Below are 11,792 nucleotides of genomic sequence, written 5' to 3' on the forward strand. Positions count from 1 at the left end.
GGACTGTGAGGGTTCTATCTGAAATATCTCTAAGAGCCAGACAAATAAACTAATGTGTGAGTCAGGCTGAGTGCAAAATAATAGGGAAGGATGGGGGCTGGAGAGAACATGGTTGTGTGCACTTCCTGAAGGGATTTTAATTCAGTTTTTATAAAAACACTGTGTCTGCCAGAGAAAACTTGTGCAACAGCCATATGCAACCCATGGGTCACCAGTTTGACACCTCTGCATTAATTTGAAACCCACCCTTTAAAGATAATACAGATATACCTGCAGTCTAATGAAAATATTGAAAGAAGCAATATTAGCTAATTAAGTCCATCATCTATTGAACTCTTCTTTTTTTTTTTTGCAATTGACAAGGAAATTTAGTTATTTCTGAGATATACATTTTAAAGTAATAACTAGAATTATGACTTATAACATTATACCAGCACATATAAGATTTTTAGAAATTTCATGTAATGTCTGAAATATTTATATTAACATATTTCCATACAAATAACCCAAAGAAAGTTTAGTATTAGTTGTTTTTTGTTGTTGTTGTTTGTTTGTTTTTTTATACTGCAGGTTCTTATTAGTCATCAATTTTATATACATCAGTGTATACATGTCAATCCCAATCGCCCAATTCAGCACACCACCAACCCCACCCCACCAGGTTTTCCGCTCTTGGTGTCCATACATTTGTTCGCTACATCTGTGTCTCAACTTCTGCCCTGCAAACTGGTTCATCTGTACCATTTTTCTAGGTTCCACATACATGGGCTAATATACGATATTTGTTTTTCTCTTTCTGACTTACTTCACTCTGTATGACAGTCTCTAGATCCATCCACGTCTTAACAAATGACTCAATTTCATTCCTTTTTATGGCTGAGTAATATTCCATTGTATATATGTACCACAACTTCTTTATCCATTCGTCTGTGGATGGGCATTTAGGTTGCTTCCATGATATTGAACTCTTTTTTATAAACAAGATGAGATATCAGTGATGTATGACGTAAACATGAAACTGAAAGATCCCATTCTTTTAGACTAAGTGCCCAGATGATGAGAGCTGTGGTCCTGTTTTCTGAGCGAAAGGATCTCAGTCCTTGTCTTCTTTGAAGAAAGAATTTGACAAAGAGAGCAAGATTGCAAAGCAGGCACAGAGTTTATTGTAAGCACAGTATGTGTGGAAGTACACACAGGCACACTTGTGGAGTGAGTTGCACATTATAGGGATAGCTTAGGTTGTTAATATGGGGTTAGTTTTCTGGGGTTTAGATGAGGGTGACTTCCCTTCCCCTCCCCTACAAGCATGTCATCTGCAATTCTTTATTTGGGTTTCCACCAGCCACCTTTTGAATCTTTCCTGTGGGCACCTAAGCAAAACCCACGGTGGGGCGGTGGTCAAAACTGCAATGCTAATGGTATTATAATAATATTACAACATGGCCAGTGTTCTAGAGGATGACTTGAGACCCCTTCTGGGCAAGTGTTGGGCTGGGAAATCCTCTCGACCACAGGAACGAGGAGGCTGTGGTGGGTTGCTTTATCTTCCATCTGATCAGGGTGTATTGTTCCTGTTGATATTTTATCTCAAAGGGTCAGCATGAAACTGGCTGCAGCAGGTTAACCTGAGGCCTATCTGTCTCCTTCCTCAGTCCTACCATAAGAAGGGTGAAATGGGCAGCTCTTTCACTCTCTGCTGCACTGATGCACTCAACTCTCTCCTTATTCACTCTCTCTCCTGGCTCCTGAGAACAGATAATGGAGGTTAATCTACTTGGGATAATAGCAGAGGTTAAGTAAGGACATTGAAATGATTAAATACACAGAGAAAAACTGGACCAAAGTATTACATTTCCATACATCTCCTCCTCACTGCTTTCAGCTGCTTTCAAATATAATTTAGTCTTTCTTTTTCTTTTCTTTTCTTTTTTTTTTTTTGAGGGTGGTATCTTCTTATCACTTGCTAATTGACTGCGTCTGCCTGGGGGGTTGAGTTTCTGTTAAAACTGAGCCTGCAGAGAGAAAGCAATGAGAGAGAAAAGAGAAAACTAAAGGGGAGGATGTAGGCAGAGAGAGACCTAGGCCCTCAGTAGCCCTATAATGACATTGAGAGAATAATAGAGGGAGATGGAAGTTCTGGTACCTGATAATTATGATGCGAGAAATGGGGATCAGGCGAATGGGAATGTGGGTAAGAATTTTTTCTATCATTGATTTTAAAGTATGGTCTTTTTTTTTTTTTTTTAATAAATTTATTTATTTATTTTTGGCTGTGTTGGGTCTTCGTTTCTGTGCGAGGGCTTTCTCTAGTTGCAGCAAGCGGGGGCCACTCTTCATCGTGGTGCGTGGGCCTCTCACTATCGTGGCCTCTTTTGTTGCAGAGCACAGGCTCCAGACGCGCAGGCTCAGTAATTGTGGCTCACGGGCCCAGTTGCTCCGCGGCATGTGGGATCTTCCCAGACCAGGGCTCGAACCCGTGTCCCCTGCATTGGCAGGCAGACTCTCAACCACTGCGCCACCAGGGAAGCCCCTATCACTGATTTTATTCTGCTTCAACCAGACATAATGACAAGAAAGTTTCAATTGGCATTTCCAAATGCTCACCAAATTATGATCTTGGCTCAATTTTTTCCCCTTAATTTGCTGCATTCTTCTCCTCTCATCCTCCTCCCCCTTCCCTTCCTCTCCCTCCTCCTCCTCCTCTTCCTCCTTCTAACCAGAATGCCCAAGTCCGAAAACAACAGTGTTTTGGCAAAGTTTTGGTTTTAAATCTCCATTTTAAAGAATTAGAAAGATGATCTCAAAGATGAGGTAATTTTCTGAATTGGCCTAAATTTCACAGGTAGAAGAGGAAAGACAGAAAAGATGTATGTTTATAAATTTTAAATAAAGACTTTTATTCTTCAACTATTAAAGGAAAAGCTTTGAGCTAGAAATAGAAAAATAATTTATTAATTAAGATCAATCAGCTCTTCAGTTAGGGAAAATATAGTAGTTTGACACTCAACTGAATTACTGTTTGTACAGTATTTTCTACTTTATCTAGTTTGTGCCTATATTTCCAGGTACTAACAATTTCTCTACAGGCAAATTTGCCTAGAATGCTTTCAGTCACTCTAAGGACAAATACAAATTAAAAAGAAGAGACTTCAAGAAGCTAGCACCCTTATCTTCTAGTTTTAGTGGGAGGGTGAGAACCTAACTAATTATGTTATTTATATAATAAATTATATTTGTTTTTGTTATTATACTTATTACTGTAAGTATTTCCACTTAGTGTTTTACAGGGTGAATATGGAATCTTCTTTGGTTACAGAAGCTTTCTAAATTAAAAAAGAAATTTGAGATACATGGCTATAGGTAGTTAAAAACAGATCACCAAAATGTACTTATTTTGTGACTATTCAATGATAGGAGCTTACTTTTATGGCACTGTGTTATTTTTTTATGAAAAATTAATATATAAGCCTTTTCTCATTTCATTATGTTCACTTTTCGTTCTTTCATATTGGTTTCTGTTTCCCTTTCCTTGAATGCTTTCAAGATAACTGATTTCCAAAGTAATGACCATCTTCTCCCTTGGTCAACATGCCCCTTACCTGAAATGGATTACATCAGTGCCAAGCTGGTAAATAAGTAAAGCTTAGTGACTTCTACAAAATCTTACTTCAATACCTTTCTTAGGAGAGTGTATCCTGATTAAAAGGTTGTGCTCTTCCCCTTCACAAGAACTAGCAAAAATTTAGGTTTACTTAATGGCAAATATATATGATAATATTGTTCAGGTAAAGAAAATACAGTTGGGTAAAATTTGCAGTGCAAAAATGTATTTTGCGGTGCTGTTTTAAGCACACATTTTAGATGTGGCAATGTTTTAAGTGCATGTCTACATAGTTAAGAGATACCGTAAATTGTTTTTCTAAAAAAAATATGCAAAATTGCATTTTTTTTTTCATTTTTGAAGATGCTCATTTGAGAATTCCTTTCAGGCCTATAATATTAGTATACTGAATCAATCTCTCTCTCTTTTTACTTTTCTTCTTTCCTTTTCCTTAAAAAAAAAATTGTATCCTGCAGCTAATTATTGGGCTGGGGAGTCTTTCACCATTTCGATGCCCATGCCGTCATTTTGATGCTGCCTAACCCAAACCTTCTTCAGAGGAGCAGGGAAGGGACCTGCCATGGGCTGGGTGCACATCTTACCTTTTAAAAATATTTACAAAGGCCTATAAGGCAGAAACGTGGTAACCTCTAAACCAACCTCTCTTGTTTTCTTGCTCTCCTGTAGTCTCTATTCTCAGGACAGCATCCACAGAGACGATAAAACAAAAGTCATATTCTACTCTTTTTTTAATAGGGTTATTTGTTTTTTTGATGTTGAGTTGTATGAGCTATTTACCTATGTTGGATATTAACCCCTTATTGGTCATATCATTTGAACTGAACAGACATTTTTCCAAAGAGTAAATGCGGATGGGCAACAGGTACATGAAAAGAGTCTCAGCATCATTAATCATCAGGGAAATGCAAATGAAAACCACAATGAGGTATCACCTCACACTTGTCAGAACGGCTAACACCAAAAAGTCTACAAATAACAAATACTGGAGAGGGTGCGGAGAAAATGGAACCCTTGCACACTGTTGGTGGTAATGTAAAGTACCAGTATGAAGGTTTCTCAAAAAGACTAAAAATAGAACTACCATATGACCCAGCAATTCCACTCCTGGGTATGTATTCAAAAAAGCTAAAAACACTAACTGGAAAAGATATATGCACCCCGATGTTCATAGCAGCTTTATTTACAGTAGCCAAGATATGGAAGCAACCTAAGTGTCCATCAACAGATGAATGGATAAAGAAGCTGTGGTATATATATATATATATATATATATATATAGAGAGAGAGAGAGAGAGAGAGAGAGAGAGAGAGAGAGAGAGAGAATGGCCAGTAGGAAGGAGGAAAACCTGTAGGGTGTGGTCCTAGAGAAGATGGGGCTGGTGACGGGAACGGTAAACCCTGCTGGATGTCTTCTGCACTGAGATGAAGACAGTATAGTTATCACTAAGTTTGGCAGCATGGAAGTAGCTGGTGAACTTGACAAGAGCAGTGGCACTGAAATGGTGGGGGCAGAAATCCTGTGGTTATCACCAGTCCTGATGTGGTGATATTACTGGAAGAAAGCAGATATTGAAGTTGACATCAATTCGTGAATTTTCTAAGACTTCAAATCTAGTTTATGGACACTGGTCCCAGTTTTTTTTGTTTTTTTTTCATGACACTAATCAATATCTGTGCTCATAATGATCCTGAATATTCTAATTGCAATGATAGAAACTGGCTTTAAAAAAATGAAAAAAAATCTCATATGCCTGTCTACTTACAAAATTAAACACTTAACCAGTTAGTTGAAAAATTCAGAGTTATGAAGCCAACTGTGCTTGAAAACAAATTAATTAATTAACAAAATGGGGAGGAGCTTCTCCTTGTGGTTTCAACAGTGTCTATATTTGTAGGTGTAAGGAAATATCAAACAATGATTTTCAAAGATGCTTTGAATTTATAGCATCTGGGGAGAATACTTATAATTTACTATTTCAATACTTGGCAGGTGAGAAAACCTCAGTAAATAATTTTGCCTTTTATGAACATGATATTTTTTTTTTTTCAAGACAGTAGTTTAAACCTCCCATTTGCTGTGGCTGGTTGGGTTCCTCTGTACCCAACTGGTGGAGACCATGGCAGGGTATCAACAAAATGCATAGACATTCTCTGTAAAGCAGGGGAGAAGCCATTATTTACTGTTTAAGCTTACCATGTTCTAATACTGAAAGCTAGAAACACAGACTTCAAACTCATCACAGCAGATGTTAAACAAGGAGGGGGAAGAGAAAACCATCATATATTAATTTAGCCTGTTGAACCCTCCTGACATGCACAATGTGGTGTGCTGTTTCAAATATATGTTATTTTCCTGCCTGTAGCCGTCCATCTGTTCAGGAAGGTTTCTTTAAGTACTTGAGTTGAAAAGAAGAAAACTTCAACAATACATTCCCTAAAAGCTGCTTTTTTGGTTCTTGTGGATTTTATGGTGGCATGCATAATAATACATCAGAAATAAAGACTTTATTTTCTGCCTTTGTCATTTAAAGAGCTCAGCTTGAAGATGCTTGCCACACAGCACAGCACAAAGTATTTCACACGAAGTAAGTTGTGTAGGTGGCAAAATACCCCTACATCAGGGGGTTGATGACTGTTGTCTATCTGCCAAATAAAATTACATTCATATCCCTGTTATAAATATCAGTCTTTTTCTCAAAGTGGACATGTTTGTAAAGTGTTTTCTAAATGGCTTATGAACAAATACCTGTTTTCAGTACTGAAAAATATTGCTTTATTTAAGTCTGAAATTACATCATTAAACATATAATACAAATTAAAATGAATGGATGTGGCCCAGTGTGTCTCCCAGTATAGACTGCATATGTAGGGATTTCTCCTTAAGATGGAAATGCAAAAAGGATCTGAGCTCTATAATTCTCTTCTTCCCCCTTTTTTTAAAAAAATTTATTTATTTATTTATTTTAGCTGCGTTGGATCTTCGTTGCTGCGCGCGGGCTTTCTCTAATTGCAGAGAGCGGGGGCTACTCTTTGTTGAGGTGCACGGGCTTCTCATTGCAATGGCTTCTGTTGTTGTGGAGCACGGGCTCTAGGCACACGGGCTTCAGTAGTTGCAGCACGCGGGCTTCAGTAGTTGTGGCTCACGGGCCCTAGAGTGCAGGCTCAGTAGTTGCAGCGCATGGGCTTAGTTGCTCCATGGCATGTGGAATCTTCCCAGACCAGGGCTCGAACCCGTGTCCCCTGAATTGGCAGGCAGATTCTTAACCACTGAGCCACCACGGAAGCCCCATTGCCCCTTTTTATGTCTATAATACCGTTCAAGAGATTTATTTTGCAGAGACCTATGCTGTCTCTATAGGTTTGGTTCTATTTATTAAATTCAACTACTCAAGGAGGGCAGTCTCCTCAGAAGAGCTGTCAGCATTCTACTAGGAGGATCCATTACTCTTAACAGATACCCCACATGTGATATAAAACACCACTGCGAAAAGATAGAAATAAAAGCTACTCCAACGGCATTTCCAACAAAGGCTTCTGCTTACACTTACATTCTTCCTCATGTTTTTGTCTAAACCTCTGACTGTTTGCCTGTCTGCACTTTCCTCCCCCGGATCATTTTCAGCTGAAGTAGACCAAGGCAGTAAAATCATAAATTCTGTTTGTTTCCTACTAGGAGTAGCTCATGCAGTTCCACTGCAGGGTCCTTTTAAGGTGTGCCAGTCAAGATTTTGAAAACTTCTATGATTAGTTGGTAAACAAATTGCAATTCATTTGTGGATTTGGTCAAGTAGAAACTGTATTGAAATAGTGATTTATATCAGCCGTGATAAGGCCATTTATGTTAAACAGAATAAATGTCTGATCATTTCTTAATGGAAAACCTGAAGCAATTTTCTGATAATTTGAGTGCCTAAGTGTTGAATCACATTAGCTTAATCCTCACTTCATTTCTTTTAAATTGAGTAGCACTTTTTTCTTGTTGAAGTGCATTTATTAATATATATGCCGTTTAAAGACTTAGTCAATGATTTATGAGTATGTGGCACCCAAGATATCTGGAATCTTTTAAATTAATTCAATAAGACTGTCACATATACTGTCTTAGTTTTTATAGTTTTTTTCCTAGGAGATTAAATTAAGCTAACTTAGATTCTAATGGTGTCCAAAGGCTCCTATTCCCCACACAGAGATAAATAAAAATGTTAGCTCAACCTCTCCGTAATAAAAATGGGTATTCCAGGTCATCCTTTTTGTTCTCTTTTAGGGTTGGATGGATGTTAGGGTTATATTATGTTATTGTTGTCCCTTGGCAACTTTTTAGGGAAACAGGAAACTTGGGTCGCATGGACAGTTTCTCTTATTAAGACTAAGTCATCTCTCTCACTTAAAGAGCTACTAGATCCTTCTCTTTCTCTAAGTTTGTATCCAAGACAGACTTGAAGAAGAGGGCTGACCTCATGCACTAAGGAATAAAATAATTAAAACACAAAAAACAAGTGTCTCCATTTTATTTTATTTTTTCTTTTGTTTTGTTTTCAATTTCCCCCAAATTGACCATTTTGGGGAAACACGAATAATGGCAACAATAATAACAATGTGTATACACACCTTATGGTTATCACTAGCATTTCCTTTATTTGACTCCATTTTAGAGCAGTTTTTAAAGCAAAAATTGATTAATCGAAGATGCAATCATCATGGAAATTGAATTGTTCTCTTTTTCCCTTTGTAAAAAAGAAACATTGGTTATTGCATTCCTACTGTGGTAAAGTTCTGATGCAAGCCATGTAACCCCATGAAGTCAGCTGCTGCTTGACCTGTCTTCCTTAATTTAATAATAACAAAGCCTTACTGTCATTCAGTTTACAAAGTACTTTTGAGCCTTATATCAACCTGGTGAAATAAGCAGGACAAGTGTGTTATTATTCTCAGTGGTATAATTAAAACTTGAACTCAAGTCTTCTGACTCTAAATTCAGTGGTCCCCCCATTTCCCCACAACACACTATAACACTTGGCTTGACCCAATGCACTGAAGCACAAATAAATGCACCAGGTCACTCCACTGCGCAAACCTGTTTCACAGAGCTCATCATGGTCCAAAGAGCCCCAAGAAGGGCAGAAAGGTGGCTAGGAGGAGGGTGCTAGTTAATGTCACCATTCATCTCGTTCTTTTTCCTGCCTTAGTCCATGTTACCTTCTAAAATTCAAAGTCCGTGGTAGTAATGTGGCCTGTCCAAGGCAGGAAGTCATTCTCTTCCATGTTTTCTTCATACCATAAGAACACCAATGGGTGGGATTTGGTGGAGAGACAACATTCCAAGCATTAGTGGTTAGCAATTTGTTTACCTTATGAGACTGCTTTTGATTTTTGATGTTTGATGTTTCTAAATATAAAGGGATGCTCTCTCTGAAAAACAAATAATACTGACAACGAACTTTGTTGCAGATTGTGGGATTTTCAGACAGTCCCAATGAGATATATAAAGTAGACATTGCTCATTTTTCTTACATGTGATCTTAGAAGAAAATCTTATTTAGCTACTGAAAATCCTGGAAATGTAAAAGTATTTCTTCTTAGGCATCATTTTTCTCTCTCTATTTTTTAAACTAATAAAATGTCATATTATCAAAGCAGTCTGTTGCATTCAGTGTGAAGGAGTGCAGACATCAGGCAGATATATGGGAATCAGGAATGTGCTGAGAGCTAGCTCACAATCGTTCTCTACAGGGAAGGAGGGACGTAGTCCAGTGTGTCAGGGACTTATCGTGCAGAATAGCTGCCCTGACCTCGAGAGTGGATTTGATCCCAGAGAGGGAGGCAGGATCACAACGTGGGTAAGAGCTTACCTTTCAAAGTTAGATATACCAGTCTTTAATTCCCAACTCTGTGACTTGCTACCTGGGTGTGCATATGTAGGTTACTTAACTTCTCTAAGTGTCTCTGGAAACACATACACACATACGTACACACACATACGTACACATACACACATGCCATACATTCACACAATTCAAGAATCAAAACAATACGAAAGGGTAGAAAATCAAAAATCTAATTTTTTCTTACTGTATCTTAGGAAATGTGACCGATTATACCTCCCCTTAAATTGGGGAGGATTGGCATCTTAGGGTCTTAGGTGGAAGTGATACCGTGGACTTTGGAGGCGAGGTATAAAGGAAGATTTAGCTTCCTTCTGGTTCCTGTGAGATGCTTGTTCTTGGACTCAGCTGCCATGTTGTGAGGAAACAGGCAATCTGGGTAAAGAGGCGCCATCATGACCCCTGGCACACAGCCCCACCTGAGCTCCTAGCTGACAGGCAGCTCCTACCTGCTAGGTGTTGTCAATAAGTCGACGTGAAAGTGGCTAGTCCGGCCCCCAGTCACGTGACTTCAGCCCATGTTGCACGGAGTAGGGATAGCCTGTGGTTACTGATCCCCACCCAAACTGCAGACTCATGTGAAAAATAAATGATTGTTGTTGTTTTAACTCACTAAGTTTGGAGTAGGTTTTTAAACAGCATTAGGTAATTGAAATAGAGTTATGATTTATTTTACTATTTTGTTGTTGATGGAAACCTGAATTGTTTCTAATTGCAAACAGAGCTGCAATGAGTAACTCCCTACATGCTTCATATCATAATATCATATGTGAGTATGTATATATATTTCTAGAATAAAATGCCATTAGTAGAATTTCTGGGCTAAGGGATAAACACCATTTTTAATATTTTTATAGATGCTGCCAAATTGCCTTTTATGACAGGTTTTTATTAAACTTATAAAGTAGGGATAAAAATAGAATTTATTTTGTAGGAGTATTGAAAGATTAAATGATATAATCCACAGGATGGTAGAAAACACAGTTCCTGGAATAGTAAACATTTGATAGATGTTGTTATGAGACAAAATGATACCTGATAAACTATGTTTTGGAATCATATTTTTTTAAAAAGGAGTAAATAATTGATGTGAAGACTTTGTTACTTTGATTTTTACTTCATTTAATGATGCTGAAACTGAAAATATTTTGAGGGGCATTTTAGTGTGTGCACTTTTAACCTTTCACATCATCCTTGGCACAAAAATAAGACAAGGATTTTCCAAAAAGCAGATTTTCCTTTTGAAAAATTCTCTCTAATGAAGTGATCTTATTTTTATCCTGTTTTTAGTTAAATATTATGATATTTAATATCAAAGAAGTGCTAGTAAATCCCTTATAATGTAATGAGCATTAGAATAAGGAAATTAAGAGAGTATGCTGTGAAGAAAATTTTTGGATATATAATCAAGGGTAAATCCATAATTGATTTGTGTTATGCATATCTTTTTCTAATTGAAAAGAGAAAATCTTCAGTAATGAAAAAGGAGAGGGCTAATTTAAGTCCAACAGAATCACTACTACAGGTTTTCAACTATTCTATTTGGTTTTGTTTCACATATTGTAAAAAAAATTAATTTGCAAGCCTAAGGAGGGAAATTTATATAGGGCTTCACGTTGCACTTAGAGCCCATGTTTTTCAGATTTCTACCAGATTTTATATTGACATCCATAGAACTTTATTTTTTTCCCCTTTAAATAACATATAAACTTTGTATGGCACTTTGTAACTTGCTATACTTTCATATACACTGTATCCTGTGACACTCAGAATACACTGTGAGGTAGGTCTTGTTTTCCATATTTTGTAAGTGGAAAACTAGAGGCTCAAAGAGGTTTTGAGAGAAAAGTGTCACTGGGTCAGTTTTCCTCCATACGACACATTCCACAAGGCAATTCTTTACAAGCAAATAGACTGGAGACTAAAACCAAGCTGGGTGTAACAAAGCAGGCACCCCTCAGCCCTCTTCCCCCCACCTCGCCCATTTTATGGTCCACCTGGAGAATGAAGCCATAGCAATGGATGGTTTGCACTAACTTCTCCATAACAACACTCCTGTCACTCAGCCATGCCTAGCCCCCAGGTAACGGCTCTTCACATAAGACCTCTTCAGTTACTCTGTACTTTTCTTCGTTTCTTTCCCCATTTTTGTTACTCTTCAAAGATAGCCTCATTCTAGCTCTCTTCGTAATTTCAGTCTCCTGATTTTTCACATGAAATCTAGGCTATTTTTCAGTCTCTTGCACATTATTCTGCGAAAAAGCTTCAGACTTCCATTTCAATTAAGA

Source organism: Balaenoptera borealis, assembly GCF_965194805.1.
Source record: "Balaenoptera borealis genome assembly, chromosome: 9".
In the NCBI taxonomy this organism is placed as follows: Eukaryota; Metazoa; Chordata; class Mammalia; order Artiodactyla; family Balaenopteridae; genus Balaenoptera; species Balaenoptera borealis.